A 26,849-nucleotide genomic window follows, 5' to 3' on the forward strand; every position below is an offset into this window, starting at 1 on the left:
AAAATGCTGGGAGACTGACAAGGTCTTTTCATGCTTTACTTGCTATTCTTGGAATCTCCTTACCAGTACTAGTACTATTATTGACAGGCTACCTGTAAGCTCAACAAATATCCGGGGAAAAAATTCCAGGTTTTTTATTTGCTCTTCATGGTTTAATATTTTTCTATTATTTCAGCAGTAAAAGACAGCTTTACTATAAAGACTATCATGCAATATTTCTTGTGAAAAAGAGTTGAGCACTTACTTCCCCTGGCCCTTTAATACCTTCTTGATTATTCTGAAGTCCTCAGGACTAAATATCATTTATATAGTTCAGCAAATTTGTTACCTAATACTTGTAATTCTTTGAAACATGTCATGTTGAATGGCTGTTGTCATCTGTAAAGAGAAATTTTCCAATGGAAATTTTGCTAGTTAAGAAAACATTGCATAAAAGGTTTTAGATTTAAACCCAGAGAAATATTTTAGGCAAAGCTGAAATAGCCCGAAATACAGATTCTGGAAGGCTGTTAATCTTGAGTGGAAAATGAAAATGAAAAAAGGGTGTTTAAGCTTAAATTTGAAGTACTAATGTGCTTAACATATAGAAATCTTAAATTATGCCATTAGGTGATATCATTCAGTGATACAAGTGTGATAAAGGAAATAAACCACTTTTTTATAAATTACTATTTTACAAAGGCTGAAAAATATAACCCCCTTAAAAAAAAAAAACAAAAAACCAAAAAAAACCAAAAAAAACCCAAAAAAATAAAAAACCCCAACCCAAGTAAACCTGTTTTATTGGTACTTCATTGAAAATTGAGATTAATGGAAATATAAATTACTTTTTTTTGTTTATCAAGAGCATACATATCAACAAGCAATTTCATTTCATCCCCCAACATTCTTCTGAACATTGTTGACATAATCACCTGCAAATGGAAACAGAGCTGCACCTTTTCATCTTATTGTCAAATCAGCATCGTCCTGAAGTGCCACAGGTACGCTCATATTCAATCTTTCACTCCCTAGGTTACTCCCCTCCTTTCTTCTGAGGCAAGCTTCAATTTCATCACATCTCTTCAGCTTCATCACATCACCGCCCTGCATCATCCATTACTTGGCAAGAAAGTTACCTATTAACTGACTTCTATCTGAAACAAATTGATGTATAAAATATTAGATATGAATGGAGCAAAGCAGCAGTTACTTCTGTCAGTTGAAGCCAGGTAGTTCCTATCATAATAATGTAAGCCTATCATATCAAATAATGTTTTTCTGTAACATTTGGTTGGCATTTTTCCCCCACAGGCATGAACCCTAAGTAAGATGTGTAGATCAAGCAAGGAGTTTGCTGGCTTACTTTTGCTTACCTCTACTGTCAGGGTAGCAGATTCATTCTGGCAAAGTCAGGTTCAAACCACATCCTTGCCTGAAATTTAATTGCACAAAATTAGCCACAAAACTGCATCTCTTCAAAGTGCCCATCAGAAATGTACACATCTCTTCTCTCTAAAAGTACTCATTGTTTCTAACAAGCAAAAAATTGTTCTGTGGTTGAAATAGCATAACTTTTCCCAGCCCTATGACTACCTGGCAGATTATAGTAACATAATCATAATATGCTGATATTTTCTGAACTCCATTTCCATCAGAAATCCTGTCAAACAAGGAGTAATTGAGAGCAAATGTTACACTACCATTGAGGTTTTCCAGGGCTGAACTTATTTCAGTTTCTTTTGTACCCAGAAGAGGCCATTGGCTCACTGATAATTGAAATACCAGTGATCCTCATCTGTTTGCCAATCTGCAAACCAAACAGAAGCTTAACCTACTTCTGTTGTGCCAGTCTGCTGATGTTTTTCCAGCAATGCAAACCATGATATGAACTGGCTGTGATTCCCTCATTGGAAAGAGGTTGAGCCAAACGTCACTTTCTGCTTCTGGCAACAAAGAAGGATTTCAATACACTTAGCTTCAGAAGAGGCTAGAAAAAAATGAATGAAAAAAATTCTCAGGTCTCAGCAGCATGTTACCAAAATAAAGTGTTACCTTTAATAAAAATTAAAATGGGCTTGTCCATCAAGGCACATGACTCAACACATCCCTCTCCTGGGTGCAGATGGAACCAATATCCTAAAATTTTGGGATGAATATATGCTTTCTGTTATCCCTCCATGGTGTGTTATTACCCTTTAAAGGACATAGTTTTCTCTCCTAATGGTGCCAAACCATTATCATTATCAGAAAACTGAGCAACAGAATTCCTCTAGGCAATGATTCTGTAGATAACTTTCCAGAGCTGAAGGAAAATGCATTTGTTGTGAAAACTGATGGCAAGCCAATGTTGCATATTCTGACTCCTGAATAACTACAGTTTCTGAATGCAGAAATTGATTCAAGCAAGTTCAACTACTTCACACAGATGAAAATATTGCTTTGTTGTCCCTGTGGCCATGTTATCAATATGTATGTTGCACATAATGTGAACATTTCAACATATATGCTCACTTTCTTTTCTCATTTATGATCAGTGTGTTTATCTTCTTAGGCTGTAAAGAATAAATCTTCAGAGATTGTTTACTCTCCTAATGTGTTATATATTTTTTTAAAATGGAAGAAAAGGAAAGGGGGAAGTCCGATTTCAAGTGTGCTCCCTAGTGTCACACTGAGTAACAATATTGTTTGATTTTAGGCAAAGCAACATTTACTTCTGTGCTTCAGATGTCTATCTGTAAACTGGCAATTGCATCACACTTCAGCTGTGGGAGATGAGCTGCAGTACACAATTTAGGGAAAAATCCCTATAGAGAAAATACAGTATAAAGTCATTAATCCTAAAGGCTGGGTCAAAACACAGCTGAATCAAGCCCTTACCTTTACCTTAAAACAATTGTCTGCATGTCAACAAACTATGCTGAGACAGAAAAGCAAGCTTATCCACTCACAGATATCATTCCATGATGCTTTTGAGTATCATCTCTCCACTGCTCCAACCTTGCTAAATTAGTCCCACAACAACAACTTTCATTTCCATTAGATAATTAGATCTCATTTATTATAGCATTATTAATTATAATTTAATCTGTAGTGTAGACAACTCCCTAGTTCCACTAGCTGATTGTGCTGATCAGGTATTGACTGAAACAGCTCAGAGAAGATTGGCTCAGAACAAGGTTGAAGAATAATATTAAAAGTGGAAGTTTGACATGGGTCTATACACACTTGTGAAAAATATGTGGTTAACCTGGCCATAATGAGAAGGAATATTAGTTTGCAGAATCATCAGCTAATGAGGGATTTTTCCAAACCTATTTAATCACTACCCTTTCAAAACATTTTGTCAATGGATATATGGATTGAGTTAGTCTTCCTTGAGTGCAGGTATTGTATTAACATAGAAATGGGTTAAGGGGCTGTGATACATATACAGGGACAGAGAGACATGTTTCTCTTGAAGTGGGTTATAAAAAAATTTTAAGAATTTCGTACTTAAATCAAATACACCATTTTTATATTTGTATGTTACATGTTTACAAGTGCCACAGCAGATAAACTCCTTTCTATGAAAAACAGGAACAAATAGAAATATTTTGCAGTTAGCCCACTCCTCCAACACACTCTGAAACATAAACACTATACATTTTGAATTAATAAAATATCTGCTGTATCTAAATATTCAATCCTTTCATAAAGCAGGTGGTGTTTTTATTAGCCTTTATGTTCATAATTATAGTCATATACACTGTAGAATTTTATAATTAATAAACATTTGGGTTTTTTAGTATACATTTATATTTTATTGTAACCTTACCTGAAGTCAAATTAATATATATTGAGAATATATATTAAAAATATTTTAAAATATATTGTGGATTTGAATTTACTAGTTATCTGGGTTTGGTATTTATTTTTTTCAAAAATAGCTTATGTTTTCTAGGAGCTCAACTTACTCCTGAAATATCTTAAATTCCACTATTTATTCACTATTGAAAAAGTGAATGAAAATCCATTAAAAATCATGTTGCCTATCTTAAAAAATACAATCCTTTCAGCAAAATTTGGCATTTATATTATCCTAAACAGAAAGAAATTAATTTTTACTTACTGTCTACAAACATTAGGTTTACTGAACTTAAACTTTCTGAGCCATGCTTGTACTAGGTTAAACTACATTTTCAAATAGACCTAGTCAAAATTTCTTTTACAGAGAAGGAAATTAGACAGGTAAGGAACAACAAATGAGCTGAACTTTGTCCTCAAAGAAAATTGGTTTTTCCTTTTCAATTTCATTTCAAAGAGATCTGACAACTGCCGCTTTGAACAAACTTTAACAGCACAATATCCTTTGTGCAAGTTTCCCCCTGTCAGCTTTTCCATTCCAGCAGGAACTTAGAACAAAGTGTACACTGCCCTTTGAGTTGAGAACTTCATCACTTGAATGAACACTGGAATAGTGCAGTGAAATTGAGGGCATACTCTCTCTGTGAATCTGAACAGTGTACTCTCTCAATAAATATAACTTCTCTATCTTTTACAAGAATAAACTAACCATCCATCTCTTCTCATATTTTCTCTGTTCTCCTGTGTTTACTGAAAATGAAAAGCCATTTGAAAATCCACTTGTTTAAACCTAAGTGCTGTAGCAAACAGTCCTGATTGCAGCACGTCTCTTTCAGAGTAAATCTGAATTTATTGTCAACACTTCTGAAATCTATTTATGGCCCAAAAAGTTCTTTTGTTTTTATTTTCTTAAGAAAATACCTAAGGCGACAAAAAATAAAATTTAATCAACTTAATAAAATAAAAATTGGAGAAAATCCAGGATTCTCTTAGAAGTCATTAAAAATAATCAATTCAAGAGGTGAATCATACTCATGTCACAAAATTGTGTCATCCATACCTGACTAAGATCAGTGCTGTTGCATGTTGTTAGAAGCAGCACTCCTTCTCAGGAGTATTTATGAACCACCACGTTTCAGAATACTGTGTTTAACATTCATGTGCAGCCTACACACTGTGACATATTTCAGTGAGACATGGGAAGCAATTCTCCAATATGTCTTCCAGCTTTCCTTCTATACATTAATCTCACATATTAGGAGGAGGTTGCTGCTTGAAAAGCTTAATTAGAAAAACAGAGCCACAAAAAGAAACATTGTTTAAATGATCAGACCCTCAGTGGATCTGAATTCATGAGAGCCCTCCAAACAAGTAAAATACAATAGAATATGACATTAAAATAAGTATAGGAGAGGTTTTTTCATAAAGACTTCTATGTCTGGGTACATTCAGCCCTTTCAAACACAATTTACAAAGCTCATCAGCTCACAAATTTCAATCACTGAAACAGGTTGCTAAGAGTTGCTGAGGAATCTTCATCCTTGGATCTATTTAAGAAGCAGTTTTTGTGACTTAGAACTTAAGATTCTGTAAATTTTGTCATAAGTATCTGTACCTGAAACACTGGCCTGTAAAACAGTAGAATATGTATCTGAGAAAATTTCAGTGTTACAGAGAAGCGCAGCATCCAGCAGCATTGTCAAATCATCTCCTGGGCTGCATCCAAGGCAGCAGGGCCAGGGAGGGGATTCTGCCCCTCTGCTCTGCTCTGCTGAGAGCCACTGCAGGGCTGCACCAGCTCTGGGCGCCAGCACAGCAGGGACAGGGAGCTGCTGCAGTGACTCCAGAGGAGGGACACCAAGATGATCAGAGGGATGGAGAACCTGAGCTGTGAGAAAAGGCTGAGAGAAAATTTGGTGTTCAGCCTGGAAGGGAGGGGGCTTCAGGGTGACCGAATTGTGGCCATCCAGAACCTAAATGAAACTTGCAGGAAGGACAGAGAGATTGTTTTAAATGAGTACGTAAGGAGAGGGAGGGGAGAATAGGTTCAAAGTGAAAGAATGTGCTTTTAAATTGGAATAGGAGACAATTCTCTCCTATGAGGGTGGTGAAGCAGTCACACAGGTTTCCTAGTAAGGTCACCATCCATGGAGGTGTTCAAGGCCAGGCTGGATGGGAATTTGAGCAATCTGATCCCTGCACATGGCACGGGAGTTGGAAGTAGGTGATTTTCAAGACCCCTTTGAACCCAAACCATTTTATGATTCTATGACTCAAATAACAGTTTTATTTTTCAAATATATAGTAAATATGGATTTTTCAGGGTGTATTTCTGTGTGGATAACATTAAAAAAGTTTAGAAAGCTGACAAAATATTCAACTTTTGCAAAGTAGCTTTTAATGATATATTAAGCAGTTTAGCTGGTTTTTCTTTCCAAAATTTTTATATAGAGCGTGAAATTCTCATTTTTCTTCCTATCAAATCTGGCAGTTTTTGATTGATGCCATTCCTTTCTCAGCTGCAAATGTAGAGAAACTAAAAATAAGACAATAGAAGTAGTTGCAGCTTTCACATTGATCTAAACCAAAGCTAAGCTTTACTGATCGTAACACTAGAATAAATAGGATGGAAGGCTGAAATTTATCACAAAGTCATATCTACAAACAGCTGTTATATACATAAAAAGAATAAGTGCTTCATTCAAACCAGAGCAGTGAGTACTTCAGAAGGCTTACTCTCCTTTAAGGGCACATATTATATATGCCATAGGATATCTTCATGGTCTGCTGAACCAGTATGTATTTCAGCTATTAAAAGGAATATTTTACATATTTATTTGACAAAGCAAAACAGACACCAGGAGGCCATTCCAGACTGTATTCATTCATATGCCATTTTATATGGCCTCTAACCATTAGACTGAAATGGCTTTTTAGGAGCTGTTTTGGTTTAGCAGGACATTAGGCATTAGGGATAATGCCTCCTTGATAAAACTCTGTGTTGATATTCTAAAGGCAATGAATTGCCACTGTAGCCTATTTTAAATTGGCTTTTTATATACTATACACAGTGTTGTATGCAGCTAATTCAAGTTTAATTCTAGTTCTAGAGGCTATGTTTTTGACAAGTGAAATTTTTGGAATTTAAAATCACATGTTATACATAGCTTTATTGTCTTCAATTTGCCTAATATAACTAAAGAACAGTTCAGTTTGAAATCAGTATGATGTCTTTTGACAATAGATCCATTGCAGTTGCACCTTTTGTCACAGAAGGAAGGATTATTACATACAAGTTAATTTTATAAGAAAAATGGTACAGAATAGTGTGATCAAACAAATTTCACTACACTTAAAATGTTTATATGTTTTATGTAGCAGTAATACCTTCTCTCATGAATATTATATGTACTTGACAAATTAGCAAGGCAAGTAAGACTTAGGTGAAATCTGCATATTTCTATAGATGGAAAACATAGAATCCATTCCCACGAATGCCTGAAAGCAATCAAGTTTCCTCATTTGTTCTTGCTGGGGATGAATAGTCCAGGGACATTCTCTTACCTTTACTTTTATCTTCAGGAAATAAACAGCAAAATTCAATATGCTAGGAAACCCTTTAAACTGTATCTTCCTAGTCATACATTATCCACATATCCATATAACACCCATTACATCATTTCTCTTTCAATTCTTTTCCCAAAATAAATATACTTCTAGATATGCATAAATATCCTTTTCCATTTGGAAAATAGTCTCCCTCATGTGGCAAATCTTACCAAAATATTTTGAAACAAACAGCATTCCTCCTTAAAACAGGTTTTAAGCAAAACAAATCAAAACTAGAAAGAGTGACAGTGTCTTAATGACACATTTCTGAATAGCAATATTCTTTATGGAAAAAGATATGGAGTACCTATTAAGCTCGTGTTTATAATGAAATTTCATTTCAAGGTGAACAAAGTGATCATCTAAATAAATGCCACTGTGAACATTTTACTCTCCTGAAGCACTGCACAGTGAAATGGGCCAGCCTTTGATTACATAAATGTCCAAGGCAAAGCACCCATCAACTAAAAAAAATAAATCCACAACATCAAACTGAAGGAGAAATGCTTTGTGCTAGGCTTGTTTGGGATTGGTTGGTTTTTGGGTTATTTTGAGGGAGAGGGTGGTGATGTCAGTGTAGTTGCTTAATTTTCCATTTCACCCATTCTTCTTTTGTTCCAGACTATTCCAGATCCTACTCTGAGAGGGTGTTTTTTCTTCCACAAGTGCAAAACTAAAGCTTTGAGCACTCAGTTGCTATGGAAACAAAAAAGACAGAAATAGTTTATGTATTTCAAAAGCTGTCAGCCTATATGCTGTGGATTTTGATAACTAAACCTAAACATGAACCATCTTTTCTAAAAACCATTGTGACATTTATTATCATGCATGACTGTTGCTAGGGAAAATAAGGCACCATTTTGTTTAGCTTTTTGCCCATCAGTTCACATTTCTGATTTCAGAATTATTTTTTGTTCATAATCAGTATTTAGAAGACAAGAATGGAAACAAACATACAGTGAGCTGGCAAACATTGCATATTTCTCCATGGTTAAAATACAGCAAATTGCAGCACAGCAATGCAAGGAAAGGTGCATTGAGAAAGACATCTTTTAATATTTAAAAATATATGCTCAGCTTCCTTAAGAAAATTTAAGAAGAATGACAAAATATTGTCTTTTCTGAAAGATGCAGCAGCAAAATAATTTCTGTGGGCCTTTCTAAGCCTCTGAGTTACTTCTGCACAAAAACTGGATGTTTTCTGAACTGAAAAATCCTTCTCTGGGGATTCAACTTTACCAGACACTAAAAGTGTCCATTCTATTGCTGTTCTTCAGGAAATTCTGATATTCCCAAAACTAAGGTTTCCATAACAAAGTCTTTTTATCAGAATGCAATGATCCAGTCAAAGGAATCAAGGCCATTACACAATACCAACTTCTCAATAGCGCAGCATGATGAAGGCCTGAAAGCAGTACAAAATTCATTTTCCCAGAACATACAACAGATAAACTCAGTTTGGAAAATAGCTAAAGAAATATCACTCATAAAGCATTTTCTGTTTTTCTAGGAGGAGAGAAGAAAAAAATTACATTAGATGTTTTTTAGATTTGGTGGTTTTGCACACAACCTTTTTCTTTTATATCTACAGTTTCTGAGACCACAAAAAACCCTGTGATTCTAAAGATAATGATAGAAAGTATTTAATAGTGATAGTTGCTCTTCAAAATCAAATATTCTGGACTCATTGTTGGCATGTTCCCTTTCATTGCATCAAAACTACAATAAAATGCAAGCAGTGCTGTCAGGACTGTTTATAAAACAATTACATTCACTTTGCCATTTAGAAGGAAAACTGAGACATTGAGATAATTAAACAGAACAATTTTTAATTTTCCTAGGAATGAGATATCTAAATATTTATTTATGTAATTAATTGCTCAAATATAAGTGTATTTAGTCCTGAAAACTCATTCTGCATCTAAAATTGTTCCTCCTCAGCCATGCAGCATTTTAATTTAGGTTAATTATATATTAATTTAATAACAGTAATGCAAAAAAGGGAGAATTCTGCGATGTTCTAAAGAATTTATGTAGTGTAAACCATGTAGACATCATTTACAGGCTAATAATTTTTTAAGACATTTTATTTTGAGGTGTATAAGGGCACAAATTTCATACAAAATTCAGTGTAGAACATCTTGTTTCTGAAAGTGTTAGAACACCAACCTGGCAATCTGATTTACTATAATGAGCACCATGGTGGTTGCTATATCTTTTTTCAAATGTTATTAGGGCATGATATAGAAGTTTTCTGATTGAGAAAAATTATTGAAACACCATCACACACTAGTTCACTGAGTTCCTTTGTACTTAATCTATCATGCCATCAGTCAGGGCTGAAGCCTTGGTTGCACTGGAGTAGATTAGATAAATCAAATTTTATCACCTTAGATGAGAGCAGAACTGTACCCACAAGCTCAGCCATTTGCTCTGTCACATGATCTTAGGCAAATTAAAATTGCTATCCATTAAATAATAACTTCAGTCTCCCACCTCTTTGTCCATAGTCATAGGGACATTTTCAAGGTCATATTGTTAATAATTTTTTGATTACTGGGCATTTTATACGCAATCACAACTAAAGATTGTGAAGAACTAGGAGGCTCTAAAAGGAAACTGGCTTGTTTACATGCAGTAAATTCTCCAGGTTTCAGTAGAAACAGGATGCAGACTTCAGTATACCTAAAAATATACGTCACAAAAAAAAAAAAAAAAAAAGAAAAGAAAATTCAATAAATGGTTCTTAGATTTTGGGCTCTCAACTAAAATTAAGGAAAAAATCTTCAGAACGTATCCATATTCAGGTTTAAAAGGTACACAAGATGCACAGAAAGGGTAAAACAATCTATTTATACAGATTCATTGCTCCTTGAACAACACCGAGTTTTCTTCGTGTATTTCATACCTCTGGCAAGACAGTGTTACAAAAGATCTGTGAGAAATAAAGCATCCTCAAGACAATAAGGGGTGAGGCAGATGAGTTCTTATAAGGACTGATAGAGCTAATAGCTAGATTAATTTAGCACAACCAAGTGAACAAAGAACTTGAAAGTGAGCTGTCTTTCAAAATCAGATTTATCAGAAAGAATATCCTTATCATTCTGTTCCAGTCCTACCAATAATCATGAGGCAGTGAAAACAAAAACTAATCAGGGCACTGTGGTGTGTTACTCACAAGCTCATAACTGGCAGTAAAATTGAAAGGTCTCTGTCTGCTGTGGTGAATAATTTCTACACCGAGGCTCAGAACAGACACATCTCACCATTTGTAACATCTGCCTCAAAAAAAACCTGAGCCAAAATAAGCTAGTTAGAAAGTTACATTTCCTCCTTCTACTCCAAGAAATTTGGCTTTAAAGAGCCTGCAGAGATGCTATATTTTGCGAAATTTTTCTAAAACAGATAAAATGCGTGAACTAGAACATAAAATGAAATTTGTGCATCTGTTCTAATTCTAGAAAAATGTAATCTTGAGATATAGAATGTAACATATATATGCATGCATACACACGTACGTATACACTTAGAGGTACTAACTGGAAGTTAGGCCTTTCATTTTATAGAAGTTGATTATTTTTATTAAACAGTAGAAATATCATGTAGAAATTTATAATATTAAAAAAAACAAACCACAAATGATACTCCAAATGTAACCTAAAGGAAAAGGCTCAAGTAGGCTTGGAATTTGAATTATCAGATAAGATATATAGCAGGAACTCCTTCATCACCTCTCAGATAATTATTAGGCTGTTTTTGCAAAACTATATATAATTATATAGCTGTAAAAATTTTTTTTTTAAGTTATGATATCTACAATAATAAGAGGCAGTTGGACCAGCCTGCAGGGTGAAGTCATCTACAAATCTTTCCTCTTATTCTGCTACAAATGTAGAAAGGACATATTACTAACACCTGCAGATGGCACTGCTAATGTTGATAGTGTTTAGGTTGCAGCCTGGTTGGGCCTTTTGGCTGAAATTGGCAGTCTGGAGGGACAAATCACCTGGCTTGACTTTTGTGGAGGTGTGTCACAAGCTGTTTACAGGGCTGATGAACTGTCCCTGCATGGACACCTGATAAGAATAGTGAGAGGACACTCTCAGAGACATGACGCAGCGATGAGACCCTTGGTCTGAAACACCCTTACCTCTTCTTTCATCTTAAGTAGTGTTAGTCACTAAAATATTTCAATCCTAATAAAGAAATGAACAAACTTCCTCAGAGGCTAAGTTTCTACTGTGATTGCTAAAACTCAGCACCACCACCTGCTGTCTCGTACAGCAGCTGAACGCTCTCCTGCGGGTAAGCAAATCTTTACCTTGCTAAAGGCCAGGAGATCCAGCCAATGGAAGAGCAGTGAGCTAAATGGCCGATGACCTGAGCTCTATGAGATATGAAAATATACAAATATTAACACACAAGCCCTTATCTTGTTGTGCAGGACAATTTAGAGTCTTTATGTAATAGAGAATAATATTATAGAATAACAGAATCACTTATGTTGAAAAGACCTCTAAGATGAATGAGTCCAACCTTTGACCAATTACCACCCTGGCACTGAGTGCCACATCCAGTTGTTTGTTGAACACATCCAGGGGTGGTGGCACCACCACCCCCACAGAATGACAGCATAATTTAGGATTTAAAGCTGTTCTCTTATCAACACACAAGCCACTTGCTATTTTAGGTATTCTATCTGGCACAACAATGTAATTCTACATTTTGGGAATTATATAAGTAGCAAAGAATAATATGGGAAAATATAAAGGAATTTACTGACCTTAGTAACCGTCCTGAGTTTCCACTGTCTATGATATGACTGCAGGATCAGTGCTGTCTTACACTGAATTGGTGCTTAGGGGAATAAAACTTTGTATTTCTGGAAAAAAATACACTGATGTTTTACTCTTTGACAGCAGTACATTAAGTACCTTCCCTGTAAGATTGTCCTTGTGCATCTTCCTCTGGAGATATAAATGTTGTCTTTCCTGGGATCATATCTTCCATAATATCATTTATTTACAGAAGTGGTGACTCTCATAAGCTCCAGAGAAAACTCGGATGAGACCTCAGTCATGTATCTGCGTTCTCTGAAATGGGATTTATGAAAACTAAGCATAGGGAGAGTTTAGTTTAGCACAAGGGGTCATGAGCTTCCTACTCTGTCAAACCAATGACACAGAGGGGAAATACATGAAAGTCAATGAAATCAGTGAACTTAAATCCCACTTTACAGGAAACATAAGACATCTTGCACAAGAATGGATCATCACAATGAATTTTCTTCTTTATATATAATCTAAATGCTTTTAGTTTAGTCCCTGCTTTTTTCTTTTGCTTAAGCAATTCTTCCCTCTCCATGGTGATTGCACAATTGATATATTTTTTTATAAAAGCAGCCATAACTACTTTGGGGCAAACAGACAAAGTTATTTTAGTCTCCTTTGGTTTAAAACAGCTCTAAGAGACTTTGCTTGATGATTCAATTTTTATTGTTTACTAACTCCTTTCTTAAATGCAAGGAATGATCTTTCTACAGGACATTCAGGATGATGCTTCACTACAGTAAATATTATCTTGAACACCTTTCTGGAAAGCTAGTAGCCAATAAATAAGCATCATGTCATTCACATTTCACTTTCTTTTACTCAAAATAAATCCATTTGAATTTGACCCACTGCCTCAAGGTTATGATTGTCTAATATTCTTCAAATAAGTATTTTAGAGTATATTAAATTAATATAGATTTTTGGTTGCCTGAATTTCATTAATTTCAATAATAAGTACAATTAATTTTATTTATTAATTTCTGAATTTCAACTTATTCGTCCTGAATATATTCTTTCCTTGAATGGGTAACTACACTAGCACTCTAATAAATGCAAATGAACTGTGAACAAATATTTTCCTTCAAATCATCTAGTTGAATGAAAGAATATGCATATACTGTGGCAGTATATGTTTGGAAAAGTTACTGTTCCACAAATCTGTAATATGGTTTGGCTGACCTGATTTCTGCTGTTAATTCAAGTCAGTAGGTTCTTGGCTTGGGCCAGCATCTTACCAGGGTGATGATGTGAACTAAACTCAAGGATTCTGTACTGATTTGGTCAGCTAGGCTGAAAAGACTTCTCAAATAATCCCAAAGGAAGTTCTCAGTAAAAGGAAAAAAATTTTGCATTCTGCCTCTTCTTTTATTTACCTGCTACTTATATTTTAAATGTAACCCAGTATGTTGTTTTGTTTTTTTTTTTTTTTTCTGTGCAGTCTTTATTACAAAATCAAATACTAAAGCACTATTTCTCAGAAGGCTGTATGAAAACTTGAATAATCATGTAGGGCTAATGTCTTTACACAAAGTCCTACTGTAGTGCCTCCAGGTATAATTTCTGGTTTACTGGCACACAGTGCAAGGCATTTGATAAAATCAGGCTTTTAGTTGCATGTAACTGTTTGAGTTACTCAGAGGCAAGAAAAGGCAAACTTGCCTAAACTCAAGCTTCAGGCACATATGCCTATAATATTGTCAAAAATAACCTTGTTTAGGATCTCCTGCACTCCCAAGTAGCAGTAAACACTTCCTTTTTAATCTGGAAAATTTATCCATAAACCCAAAATTATCCCAGTGTGAGCAATGCTTCATTGATCAACTAGAATCAGAAAAGCTGCTGCAAACTATGTGAAAGGACATCCAGGTATTAGGAGATTTTACCTGCTTAGGGGAAGGTGTAGTTTTGTACCTTTTGAGCAGAAAATTGATTTAGACAATTTTAATACAGTTAACTAGATATATCAAAAGATCTTTCAACTGAACTCTTGACAATCTTTCATATCTAAATACGTTTGAGCAGCACAAATGAGTTCCCAGTGTGAGTAGATACATTTAGAGAGCATCCCTGAAGACCTGGGGGTATTGGTGGACAAAAAGCTGCACATGAGCTGGCAATCTGCACTTGCAGCCCTGAAAATCCACGTGGGCTGCATCCAAAGCAGCATGGCCAGCAGGGAGACAGGGGATTCTGCCCCTCTGCTCTGCTCCCATGACACTCCACTCCAGGGCTGCATCCAGCTCTGGAGTCCCCAACAAGAGGATGTGGACCTGATCAAGCGACTCCAGAGAGGGTCACAGGGGTGATCAGAGAGCTGGAGCACCTCTCCTGTGGAGCCAGGCTTGGGGAGTTGGGGCTGCTAAGCCTGGAGAAGAAGAAAGCTTCAAAGAGAGGTTACAGCCGCCTTTCAGTACCCAAGGGGGCGACAAGAGGGATGGAGAGGGACTGTTCACAAAGTTAATGTAGGGAAAGGGGGAAAGGCCTTAAGCTGAAGGAGGGTAAACTTAGATTAGATGTTAGGAAAAAAAATCTTCCCTGTGAGGGTGATGAGGTGCTGGAACAAGTTGTCCAGAAAAGTTGTGAATGCCCCAGCCCTGGAAGTGTTCAAGGACAGGTTGGATGGGGCTCTGAGCAACCTAGTCTGGCAGGAGGTGGCAGGCAGCAGGGAACCAAGGGGCTTGGACCTTTAGGTGATCTTTAGGGTCCCTTCCAACTCAAACAATTCAATGATTCAAACACCCTGTCATGATGGTCTGAGAGAATAGGCAGCACTAAGTTCAGGAAATAAAAAGGTTACCATATTTTCATTATGGTAACTGTTTCTAAATTCCATTTTATTATTTTTATAGGCTGCTACTTTTTATTTGGGTCATTCTAACAATTTTTTACAAAGTTTCTCTCTGGAGTGAGGGTATTCACTTCCCTTGAGTAAAATAACTGTAAGAACTAAATAAACATTTTCTATCACACCGATTATTTCCACAAAACCTGTACACATTATTGCAATGTAGATAAAAGGGCAGCATCTTGTACAGAATTCAGATAAAATGTTTTGAGGAAAAGACTGATTTTCATATTTTAAGGAACACTGTCTTACACTCTTCATGAAAAAAACATTTTGAATTTCAAAAACCTGCTGGAAAGTGACAGAAATGCTTTCGAAACAGTAAGATTTAATCTCATTAGCTCAAACCTCTGAAGATGTATGGATTCTGTTTTTAACATGTCAAAATGTAGTTTGACCACTATTTTTTCTTCAAACGCCTACACAGCTGCAGAATTCTGTGCCTCTGATGAAATTAATGGGATTCTAAAGCAACTAAATGGGATTAGAGAAGAATACTTGAGAGAAAAAAATAGTCTCATATTCATGAGGGTTTTTTCCTCAGTTTTGGTTCCAAGCAAAATGAGGATGGTAGATATTCACGAAATTCTCTTTATATTAGGGTTTAATTAATCCAGAATGACAGTTGAGTCTGCTTTCTTAATGTTCCATTGTAAATCATCTGCAAAGCTTCAGTTAACTTGAATTTAGACGCATTTATGCGCTGCAAAAATGAAAACATTAATCCAGAATTATCACTATGGAATAAATGTAATTCTATTACATTTCATGCCAAAAGACTCCATGTGCAAGGCTTTAAAAATTGAGGGATAATTTTGAAATCAATCTAAGTATGAAAAAAGCCATATTTTACCTTCACAGAAAAAAATATTATAAATTATGCAGAATTTTATTAATGATTAATATGCTGGTTTTGGTTTCTTCTGATGTATTAAGAGGTATATTAATCTTGCAGTCTTTGTCCATTTTTTACATGATTAATTATCTACAACAACAATAATAATCGCAATAATGTTTGTGGTTTTGGCCAGCCAATGGCATGCAACTGATCCTGATTTCCTTTGATTTTTTTTTTTTTTAATTCAACAGCTGAATTGACTGGAAGAAAAGTTTTTTGAATGTGAATCATTTGAAAATTACTCAGAATATATTATTCCTGTTGTGCAGTTCACAGACTGTATTATACCACAGTGTTTGTATACCTTGAGCATATGAATCATTTCAGAGTGGAGAAAATTAAACAACAAAAGGGCATGCCCTTTGTCAGGAAATATTTGACCAACCATTTGCACTATTTTTTATGAAGTTTGTGAATTTCTGATACTCTGAAAAAATTCTTCATACTATCAGTATTCTCTCAAACAATAAATACTCTGGTTCAGGATTAAAAACATAACAAATTCTGCTGTATTTAAGAATTAATTCTATTATTTACTGAATTTTTCTCTCTTGTATGAGACTACTGTAATATTATGTACTGAATTTTGCTGCCTTGTATAAAGGCCTAACGTTTTAATGACTCCCTAAAAACCTTGAGCATTCTGCTGCTTTTAGTACTTTAACAAGAGAGGTTGTAATGTGTTACTTTTGTTTTTGTTTTTCCTTTAAATATTATGCGTCTCTAGCACAAGGCCATAAAAAACATTGCATTAGCTTCAGCTTTCACTTCTTTGTTTCACCCCTTCCCTCAGAAACTGTTCTTGCAATATGTGCAATAGCAGCTCCTTGAACAGTAATTACACAGTAATTATTATAGAATTATTAAGTATTAAACCCCACCATATTTGTCAGAAAGTTTTTGAAAATTCCTGGCTGTTAAAGACCTATAGAAATCTTTGTGTTGCCTATAGAAAAGGGAAATTAAATGTTTATAAATAGATGCAGAGCCTTGGCCTGGTAGAATTGTGCATATGGAACGGTCTTCCACTACAAAAATCTTCTGCAGACAAATGCTTCCCAAGGAGAGGCGTGAAGTAATGAATTTATGAATTGAAGGAGGTTCTCTTCATGAACTAAAGGAGATTTTGTTTATGTATAAATACCTGCAGAAACAAGTGGACAACACACCATATTCAGACCAGAAATACTGCTTTTAAAATAATTTCATTTAACAATTTTTATGATAGTAATGCATGATTTTGATTTGCTCATATCTAAAGAAAAACACCACTTCATGGTCTCAAGGTATGCACAAAATTTACTTGTCTAAAAGCTGCATATCAAATCAGATCCACTATTTCAGTTATTATTGCTAATGGGGATCATCCTTATCAATCAGTAATATTACTGTGGTTGGAAAGAAATGAAAGAAACCCAGAATAGCTGCCTTAGGTATTCTGCCTCTATCAATGCGAATATGGAACAAGGTTAGTAATAGACAAGGGGTTTCATGCATGTATTGCACAAATTAATTTTTTGCCCTTTATTGGTCAAGGGAAGTAAAGTAGACAACAATGTATGAATTTAGAGCATGCTGTTTCCTTCTTGAGTATATTTCTGCAGAAAAGTATTTCAGCGTTATTTTTGTGGTAAAAATGCATGACCCACAGAGAAATTTTCTGTCAAAGAGCTCTTCTTTTGGACCTAAAATGTAACAGTAAACAGGCACCAGTTTGTATTAGAAGGACAGAACAAAGTTTCATTACAAAACAAACTGCTCCAGTTGCTGGAGACTAATGGGGTGTTTTTCCCCTGGCTTGCTGTGTCTTGTAAAATATATGTCTCTGCATGCTTATTAAGGAGGGATGAGGGACTACATGCACAGAGAGAGTGCATTGCACTGCTTAAAATTGCTCATCACTGCCTTGCTGAAGAGAGTTATGACATTATGGTATGTTAGGAGCAAAGCTGAAATCCATGGCCATTTAAGTCACTGTCAAGGTTTTAAAATGTGATTCAGCAAAAGCAGTTAAATAGCTTGCCAAAAATGTAAGATAGAACATCTTGTACTATTTTTTTCCATGCTCAGGAGAGTTCTGGTAAAGGAAGATGCTTTACATCATTATGTATAAAACTAATGACTTTAAGTGATTGAAAAATAAGTACTTTTTATTATAATGTGCTCAAAATGATCCCTAGTGAGATAAGGCATTATTTATCCTAATGAAATTTTTAGCAATATTGTATTTCTCTTTTAAAACTGTGTTAAGATATTCTTTATCACATGCATCCACATTTATTTTTTATCAGACTCTATTTTCTATAGATAGTAGGAATTAGGGATATTTCCATCTTATTAAGCTTTCTCAAGAAAGGCTGTGCAGAAGGTCAAATGCACATTTCTCTGGTTTTGCCTTTTCTTTCGTGTAGATCCACGCAACAGAGATAAGGCCATGTCTGTGAGAAGGCTTATGCTTGCCAGACCCCATGATCAGCTTCCTCTCAGCCATACTCTTGTCTAAAAGACAAGCCATAGCTCAAGCTCAAAGCATTTGTAGTAAATTTAGAATAGCAGACCCCAGCTGGTAGCACAGAGCAAAGCAGAATGCAAAGCAGCAGCAGAGCATATTGGTGCACTAGTTTGCTTGTTTTCAGCGCTGCTTGTCTCCTCTTTATCTAGACTCTATGAAAGCAAACTGGAAACCCCAAAATATATAAAAGCTCTCTCATAATGGTTGTTGTACAACCAGCTAGATCCCATGGCTGACTGTATTTGCAGATGGCCACTGTATAGCAAACATTATGAGGTAAAAAGAAGCTACTGCAGAAAAAAGCCCAAACAAACAAAAATCAAACAAATAATGCCACTACCACCCCCAAACCCCAAATGAAATAGCATTTCATTGTTGTCTCTAAATACTATCTTACTTTCAGCTGTTTCATAGAGTTATGAGATTTCACAAAGATTTTCAAAGAAATTTAAAGCAATATAAAAAGGCATTTCTAGAAGAATAATTGCTCAGAACTAAAAATGCATAATAAAATATACATTCAGCATAAATAACTTCCAGGTTATCAAATGTTCTTAATTTTTATTGAAATATTCTGTGTTGTAGTCTTAGTATCACCCAGTCATGATTTTATTTTACAGGTTAAAAGATACTTCTCAGTAGTCCTCATGGATAGACTGTTATGACAAACATTCCATGAAAATAGAAATATGAATTCACTCTTATCAAACACCATACACCATTCTGCTAGCATTTTCCAGCTAGAACCCCAGAGCATGTATAAATGAGAGTTAATTCTCAGCAAGTTCCTTTAAATGGTAATTAAAAGTATTGCAATATTTCATAAGTGAATATATCAGAGTAGGAAGAGAGTAGGTGACAGGACAAGTGTCACCAAGCACTGGAAGCAAGATGAGAATATAGGACACAAAAGTCACAGGTCCTCTGTGACTTATTACCTTCTGTTGAAACTGTGCTTCTTTGAAAAGCATCTCTGCTTCCAAAAATGCTTAGCAGCACTCTGCTTACAATCAAAATACTTTTTTAGCATCCCTGTTGGTGATATTCCCCAGAACCAGAATGTCACAGATCAAATATTTATCATAGATGTTTAAAGAGATTAAAAGACTCCTGCTCTTCTTGATAGAACCAAACAGGCTCAGTACACAATAGTTTGACTCAAAAGACAAAAAGGCTTTGGGAGGAGCAGCTAGATTTTTGTAGTATCTTCAGGAAATTTGGAATAATCCTAACATTTTGTCTCTCTTGATCCTGTTGAATATGACAGTTCAGAGGGGTTGATGTCCTCAGTGGACAGTGAAATTTAAACTGCCTTTGTCTGCTGCATGAATATGTCTATTTGTGGTGAAATGACACCATTCAACTTGGCCTGGCTTCCAAACATGTCCCAGCAGTTTCAGCTTTCAGCTGTGTTTAGTAAGGGATATTTGCACAGGATCAAACAGGAGAAAATGTCCAGGACACAGTGTCCAAAGACTCAAGTCTTATGTATATTTCCATGTTGCAGCTCAGATGCCCCACAGAATAAAAACACGTAGGAAACCCAAACAAAGCCAAAATTAAAGCTTTCCTTGCACACTTTGGCAGTTACTAATTTTTGAAGTAGAAATATCCCAAAGCTGAATTAGTAGTGTTGTATCAGTTTAAAGATAAAGTTATCATTTTAGGATTGACAGCTGGTTAAAAATTCCTGCTTGAGAATCCTGCTGTTGGCAAACACCCTAAATGTACATAGAGCACTGGCTTTTGGCTACTTCTGTCCATCTGCTGAGATCACACCGTGCCAAGTCATAAGTGAAGGTGTCTCCCCCAGGCGTAGAAATTAGGCTGTGATTGGGATAGACAAGCAATAATGTTAGCAATAAAAATTACCTCTTTTGCAATATTTTCCCTTTTGCCAAAGCTTAGTATACAAAAACTTTTAAAAATTGATTTTGCAATTACTGTACCACACCTATTGACAAATTCCCTATTTCCTTGAAAACATTTGGCTTGTGTTACTGAGGATAGAGTTAATTGTGAGAACTGAAACAACAGCTGGTTACTTATGAGACTTTTTTATGAATACCAGTAAAATAAAATCACAATTGAAACATATGTTGTTATTCATCCAAGAATTGTCTTTTTCTCCTGGCATTCCTTTTCTACAATAGATAGATGTTAAGCATTTACCTCACCCTGTAAAGGATTAGAAAAAGTCTCACACAACTTAAGCTCTTAACTAACCATGAATATTTATGTGCTAAAAGGAGAAAACTGAAGAGAACCATTGTTCTTCTTTGATTTAATCAAAAGCTTTTTGTAAATACTTGAAAATTATTTGCAGATAACAGAAAAATGGTAAAATATATGGTAATTTTCATGGAAAATTATGTAACCAAAGAAAAGGCATTACATTTGCAAAAAATTTTGTCTGTTAGACAGTGATGAATGCATGAATAAATGAGCATCTTTAAATATTTAAAGTTGGATATATGAAATTTCTTCTTTAAAAGTATGAAAAATTGTGTTATCTTTTTATGAAACAGCTTGTGAGTACTGTCATGGTTTCTGACTGGCATATTGTAATGTTTTATAAAAGTCTAATCAACAAATATGTAATAAGGAAGGTAATGGCTCCAAAGAACATGAAACCTAAGGTACAGTTTGAGGCAAAAGGAAAAAAAATCATTGTCAATAAGCAAGCAGCTGCTATGGCTGAAGTCAAATCTAACTTGAAAGCAATAGACAAATCATGAAGAATAATCAGGGGGGACCTTATAGGGATTATTTTAGACTTACTGCTTAGAAAATCTTTAAGCAGTCAGCATTTGTTTCAGTAGCACTTCTGATCATGGTTGAATGTAGCCTCAATAACCAAATGTTTGCAATTCCCTATTTTTTGGTATAATTTTGCTCTATTGTAAAGTTTTTGTACTGAAAAGTGAAGCAATGGAAACTATTTAAGTTTTGATCCATGTTTTGAGTCAAAGTAAATCCACAATTTAATGGAACAACTTCTCACACGTTTTCATTTTTCTGTTTGTTGGATTGCAGTATTTCTCAGAAACACCAAAATAAATTGAGAACAAGATGTACCTCTTACCTGAACAAGTGAAGATACACCAAAGCTGTGGTTTTTCCAGGGATAAAAAGCCAGCATTCTAGAAATGCATTTAAAATATTGATTATCTCATCATGTATCAGGCACTCTTAAAATTGAAATAGATCTAAGAGTAATTCAGGAGAAAAAAAAATGTTTTCTTTCAAAAGTGGGAAAAGTGGTGACAAAGATTTTTTTTTTCCCCTGGTATCTGGAGGAGACTCTGCCAGACTATTGCAACAAAGAAAGTGATAGATTGCTGGAATAGTGCTGAACCAGAAAAAACCTCCCTTGTAGAAGGAAGCCGCAGACAACCAAGACACTTATAGCATGCCAAATTTGTTCCATTGCAAAAGATTTTCTTTGCTGTTATTTTTTCAGCAAAATTGAACTCTACATTCAAACACTTTGGGGGTTATTTAGTTGCAGGTGTATCTACTCAAAGACTGGCTATCCTTCACCTCCCCAAAACCAAAATCCCAAAGCCAAAATCCAACTGCATTAATGCTTTCCAAAATCTCTTGCAGGAGCATGTTGTTATGATCCATTTATAAAGGGATGCCTCTGTCTGAATTAAGATACAAACAACCACAGGCAGAAGTCAATAATACAGATTTTATTTAACAGTAAATATAGAGAGATAGAAAGAAATGGGAGGGGGCAGGTTGGGGGTAGGGGGGGAGAGACAGACAGACAAGACAGACTAAGTGGAAGGATGTAGTGGTTTTGGTTTGCTAATCTCAGTCACGGCACCAATTTATGTAGTGTGTTGAGTGCTGGCCAAACGCCAGTGCACCCATTAAAATTATTTTCTAAATTTTTGCTGTGAGATATGGATTAGGAGAAGGGAAAAAGCAGGCTCAAAACTTTAAAGGGTATAAAAAACTTTTATTAATAGAACTAAAAGAAGAGTAATAAGAAGTAGAATAAACTTTCAAAACACTTTTCATTTCCTCAACTCCTTTTTCCTTTCCCACTGACAAAGTAAAGAGACAAAATATGGTGTTTTCACTCAGTACACCATCTTTAAAATAATCTTCCTTCAGTTCACTTAGGGAGAGAAACCTCTCCTGTCATTCCATGGAGACTTTTCCCCAATAACCAGTTCTCTCATGATTTTAATTTTCCGGAATAGCAGCCACACAGAAATCTACAATCATGAAGATCCTTCCACAGTTTGGTAGTCTTCCCACAACTACTACCATGGGTCATCTCAGCTTATTTGGGTACAGTTTTAAGGATAAGCTGCTCTAGTATAAAAGCAAAAGTTCTTTTCATTTATCTTTGGAATCATCTTCATCTCTGGGAACAGAGGTCTTCTATCTCTAGGGCAAGTTTTTTGGTCTCTTGTTTCTTTCTATTCAGGTTTCTCATCAGATCACAGCTATTTCAACATCTGCTTGCTTCAACACATGTGCCTCTGCTCGTGGCTGGGGTTAGAACGCTGCATCCCCACAGTGCATTCTATGAATTACAGGGGAAAGTGTCTGATGCATCAATTATAATTTTAGTATAGCCTTATAAGAGAATTTTAGCCCAAGATTAGGGCATTTCCTCATTCTCCTCTTATTTGAGATTTGAGTCTTTCTTCACTGGCCTCGGTGTCTCCATCTTGTTTTCTTTATGTGTCTTCACCCTTCCCTTTTCAGCCTTTTAGTAAAGCCTTTCACTAAAGAATGACTGACTATAATAACATCTAAGGACGTAAAATTTGAAACATATTCCATAAAATGCTGATTAATTCAGTCATTCTTTTATAGTGGTTATCTTACCAGCTGGATCAAGAATCTGTTTAGATTTACATGAAGGAGCTTATGCAGAAAAAGAGATATTGTCCAGTAAGTAATAAGTTAAACCCACATAAATTATGCAAACAAAAAGAAAAGAAAACTGTAACAGATAAATCCAAACAGATGTTTCCACAACTACTTGGAAAGCTATGCATTCACTTCCTGGCTTGGTATTTAAAATAAACTGTGTAAAAAACCTGAAACAGAAACAAAATAGCAAAATACAACAAGAGTTATAACTTTTTTGCATACAAATAACCTTTCCTCCTGTCATATATACCTCAGCTCTCTCATTTTCAGGAGCACTGGAAAATACGTGAGCACTTCGGAGCCAATTTTTATAATTGTTACAAACTGGATGTAGTCCAGTGCAGTGCAGCTTCACTTACTGCAATGGAGTTCCAGCCATTTAATAAGAGCAGCCAACTTGCTCATTTTCAGGAGTGTTTGGATTAATGGCCCTAGCCCAGGATAGCTTCCTACCATTGTGCTGAAAAGAGCTCTGACTTCTGCTGGCTTTGTGAGTTTTGGTGTGTGTTTGGGGTTTTGTTTCTTTGGTTGTTAGGGGGTTTTAATTTTTTTTTTTAATGGAGGAAAGCTCCAATAATTCAGAAGTTTTCTGTATTTAGTCCAACAGCATGTTTATGTACCAGTCTTTCCTCACAGCTACTCTATCCAGTGATAAAACTAAGGATAGGCAAGGGTACAAAAAGTAATTACTTCCATGCTTCAATTTGTTGATGAATGAATTTAGAAGAAGCCATATTGTTTTTGCTTTAAAATTTGCTACCACTAAGTAAAAGTGTAGCAAAGATCCAAATATTATTTTAAAAATACCTTATAAAATTAGTAAGGTTCTAAGTAAAATAGACAGAAAATAAATACTAATTAAATTAATAAGAGGCAAATAATGTAATAAATAAAAAATTAATCTGGAGTAAACAGTTTGCGTGTATTTAGAGACAAAATTATTTTTAAAATGTCTTTCTCTTGCTGTAATATTTCCTTTTTATCATAAGCAATAAATGTCTCAAGGCCAATGAGAACAAAGAAGTCTAAATAGCTATTTGGGTGTCCACTGTAAAAACAATAATCTTGACAATTTAATTTCTCAATAAGGAGCTTAAAATACATTCTTTCACAGGAATCTAAAATTAATTAATTGATATCAGTTATTATAAGCTTCTTCTAATATATTAAAATGGTTTTTCCTTGCATTTACACTTTTCATATTTTTAGAAAACAGAACATAAGACGTTTTTTCATTTAATCTTGTCAGAAATACCCCAATAACACCCTGGTTTGCATTTGAAATAATATATGCTCATTAAAATATAAATCAAGGGTCCAATCAGAAAATGATGGCAATCAAATTGTGATATTCAATGAAGAGGTTTCCAGGCTGGCTTCATTAGTAAACATAATGAATTTCAGGTTCTTACCGGTCTTCTATTTGTTTGTACAACTGTAAAGGCTCAATTATGAAGCCTTGAGACAGGCTAAAAATAGCATCAGCCTAATGAAAAGTCTCAATTAGATTTGTGAAAACCTTTTTTTTTGTTTTTTATAATCTCACTTTTCTCTCTAACTGTTACAGATAAGCTCTTGGGGGAAAGACTAGCAAATAGGATGCATTATGTTATATTTCTTATTAAGCATGCAAATTGAAAGTATATTCTAAAACTTTGCATTGTATTTTAAAACATATTGTGTGTATAATGTGCACTGGTTACTGCATTTTATATTTTTTGCTATCTTTTATATTTTTCTCAGTCAATTCCTATACTAAATCAGCTACAATTTTCTGCTTTCTTAAAAAATAATCAAGCATTTTTTATTCCATGTCAAAGAATAAAATATATTTTAAAAATTTAATCCTCAAAATATATTTTTTTAAAGCATGTTCCTATAATTAAAACTTTTTTAAAAGTCTGATATCATGTCTCATTTTATCACACACAATAAGGTAATATTTGTAGGTTTTATTACTTGAGATATGTCCTTTTGCAGCCAAATTGGACTTCAAGCAATCTGTGAATTCACTCAAAAACTCACGGTAGTAACATGGCAGGCAGGACACCATAGAAAGCAGGAGTCTTTGGGACTGGGCAGGCAGTGGAAACCTGTAAGAATTTCTTGGTCTTCAAAGGTTCATCGGGCACCATAATGTCCCTGAGCATTTACCAAACCCTTTTCAGAACTTCAGTGTGCCAGCTTCAGTGGCTCTTATTTATAAGCATATACCTTGGAGCACAGCACAACAGAATCCAACTTTGGAGCCAAGGACTGTAGGGATGTGGCTGCTGTCCAGCTCATGGGGCCAGGGGACACACAAACCATTGACAGCAGCTCCCTAAAGTCATCAAGATAGAAGGACAACTCATTTACTTTGAAGAATTTACACCATCTTAGTCCCAGAGTAACTTCTTGCAATTAGTTTGGATTTTGACAGGCTGTACGAATGAATAAAAAATTCTTTAGACAAAGTATGCTTTAATTAAAATCTGTAATATACCAAACTTATATTTAAAATCCAAAAGCTATAATAAAAATTAATTTAAAACTACCTTTGTAAATAAAACTAGGACACTTCCCCAGGGATTTATACATCTGGAAAGCAAATGGCACATTTCAATTCTAAAATTTTTCTCTTTTTTTGGCAACGCAAAAACAGACTTTTTTTCTCACGCATTATTATGATATTATTATTAAAATATTATCTCACTGAAAACTCTGATTTCTCCCAGATGAAGTAGGTGTTTTGGATAAAAAGACATTTTAACCGGTGTTACATTACATATGGTACTACAAGCATAGTGCCGCAGCTATGGAGATTAATAAGCATTTCAAAGTGAGAGGAACCACCCTTATTTCCCTCCTTTGACTGCAGAGTGAGCCTAGGTTGGCTGTCTTAGACTTAGCAAATATTCAGGTATAAAGATCTGTGCTGGTGAACACCATCTTCACGGTATGTAACACTTCACTTTCTGCAGTTTCATGAAAGAGCAATGGTTCTACATTTGGCGCCATGTAAGTCAGCCGTGTTTTTTACCAGAGTGAGACACCATGTCATTTTACTCCTTTGCAGCTTGAAAAGAACCTCCTATAAAGTAAGCTTCAGGATTGGGAAAATCTGTTTTAGCAGCTGGGCTGCTGTGGGAGTACAGACAAACACAACATAAGGCAAGGGCAGACTGGAAAGGTGAGTCTGCAGAATCCGCGTGTGTACCAGCCTCTCTTTCTTCTGGCAGTTTAAGCAGACACTGTGTAAATTAGATTATCATCTGTAAATTACAGTTATCATTCCTCTTAATTTGGCATTATCCTGTACTGTTATTCTGTCATGTCCAGATTAGAAACAAGGTTCCACTTTATCTCTTTAGAGGATGTTTCTCTGTTTCATTCCAACAAACTGATGATAGATATCCTGTTCTTTCAGGAGTCACTTGGACATGA

General features: G+C 35.2%; 1 long non-coding RNA gene across 1 annotated transcript in view; it reads right to left on the reverse strand.

Moving 5' to 3' along the window:
- Positions 1-818: 818 nt before the first annotated feature.
- The window catches only part of LOC134419778 (uncharacterized), a 61,115-nt gene continuing 35,084 nt past the window's right edge, over positions 819-26,849 (reverse strand). Inside the window, exons 2-3 of the long non-coding RNA XR_010028156.1 lie at positions 1,356-1,414; positions 819-1,136 (exon numbers count right to left, since the gene is read on the reverse strand). This is a non-coding gene — a long non-coding RNA (uncharacterized LOC134419778). The remainder of the gene's footprint in view (positions 1,137-1,355; positions 1,415-26,849) is intronic.

The sequence above is a fragment of the Melospiza melodia genome, chromosome 6, assembly GCF_035770615.1.
Source record: "Melospiza melodia melodia isolate bMelMel2 chromosome 6, bMelMel2.pri, whole genome shotgun sequence".
In the NCBI taxonomy this organism is placed as follows: Eukaryota; Metazoa; Chordata; class Aves; order Passeriformes; family Passerellidae; genus Melospiza; species Melospiza melodia.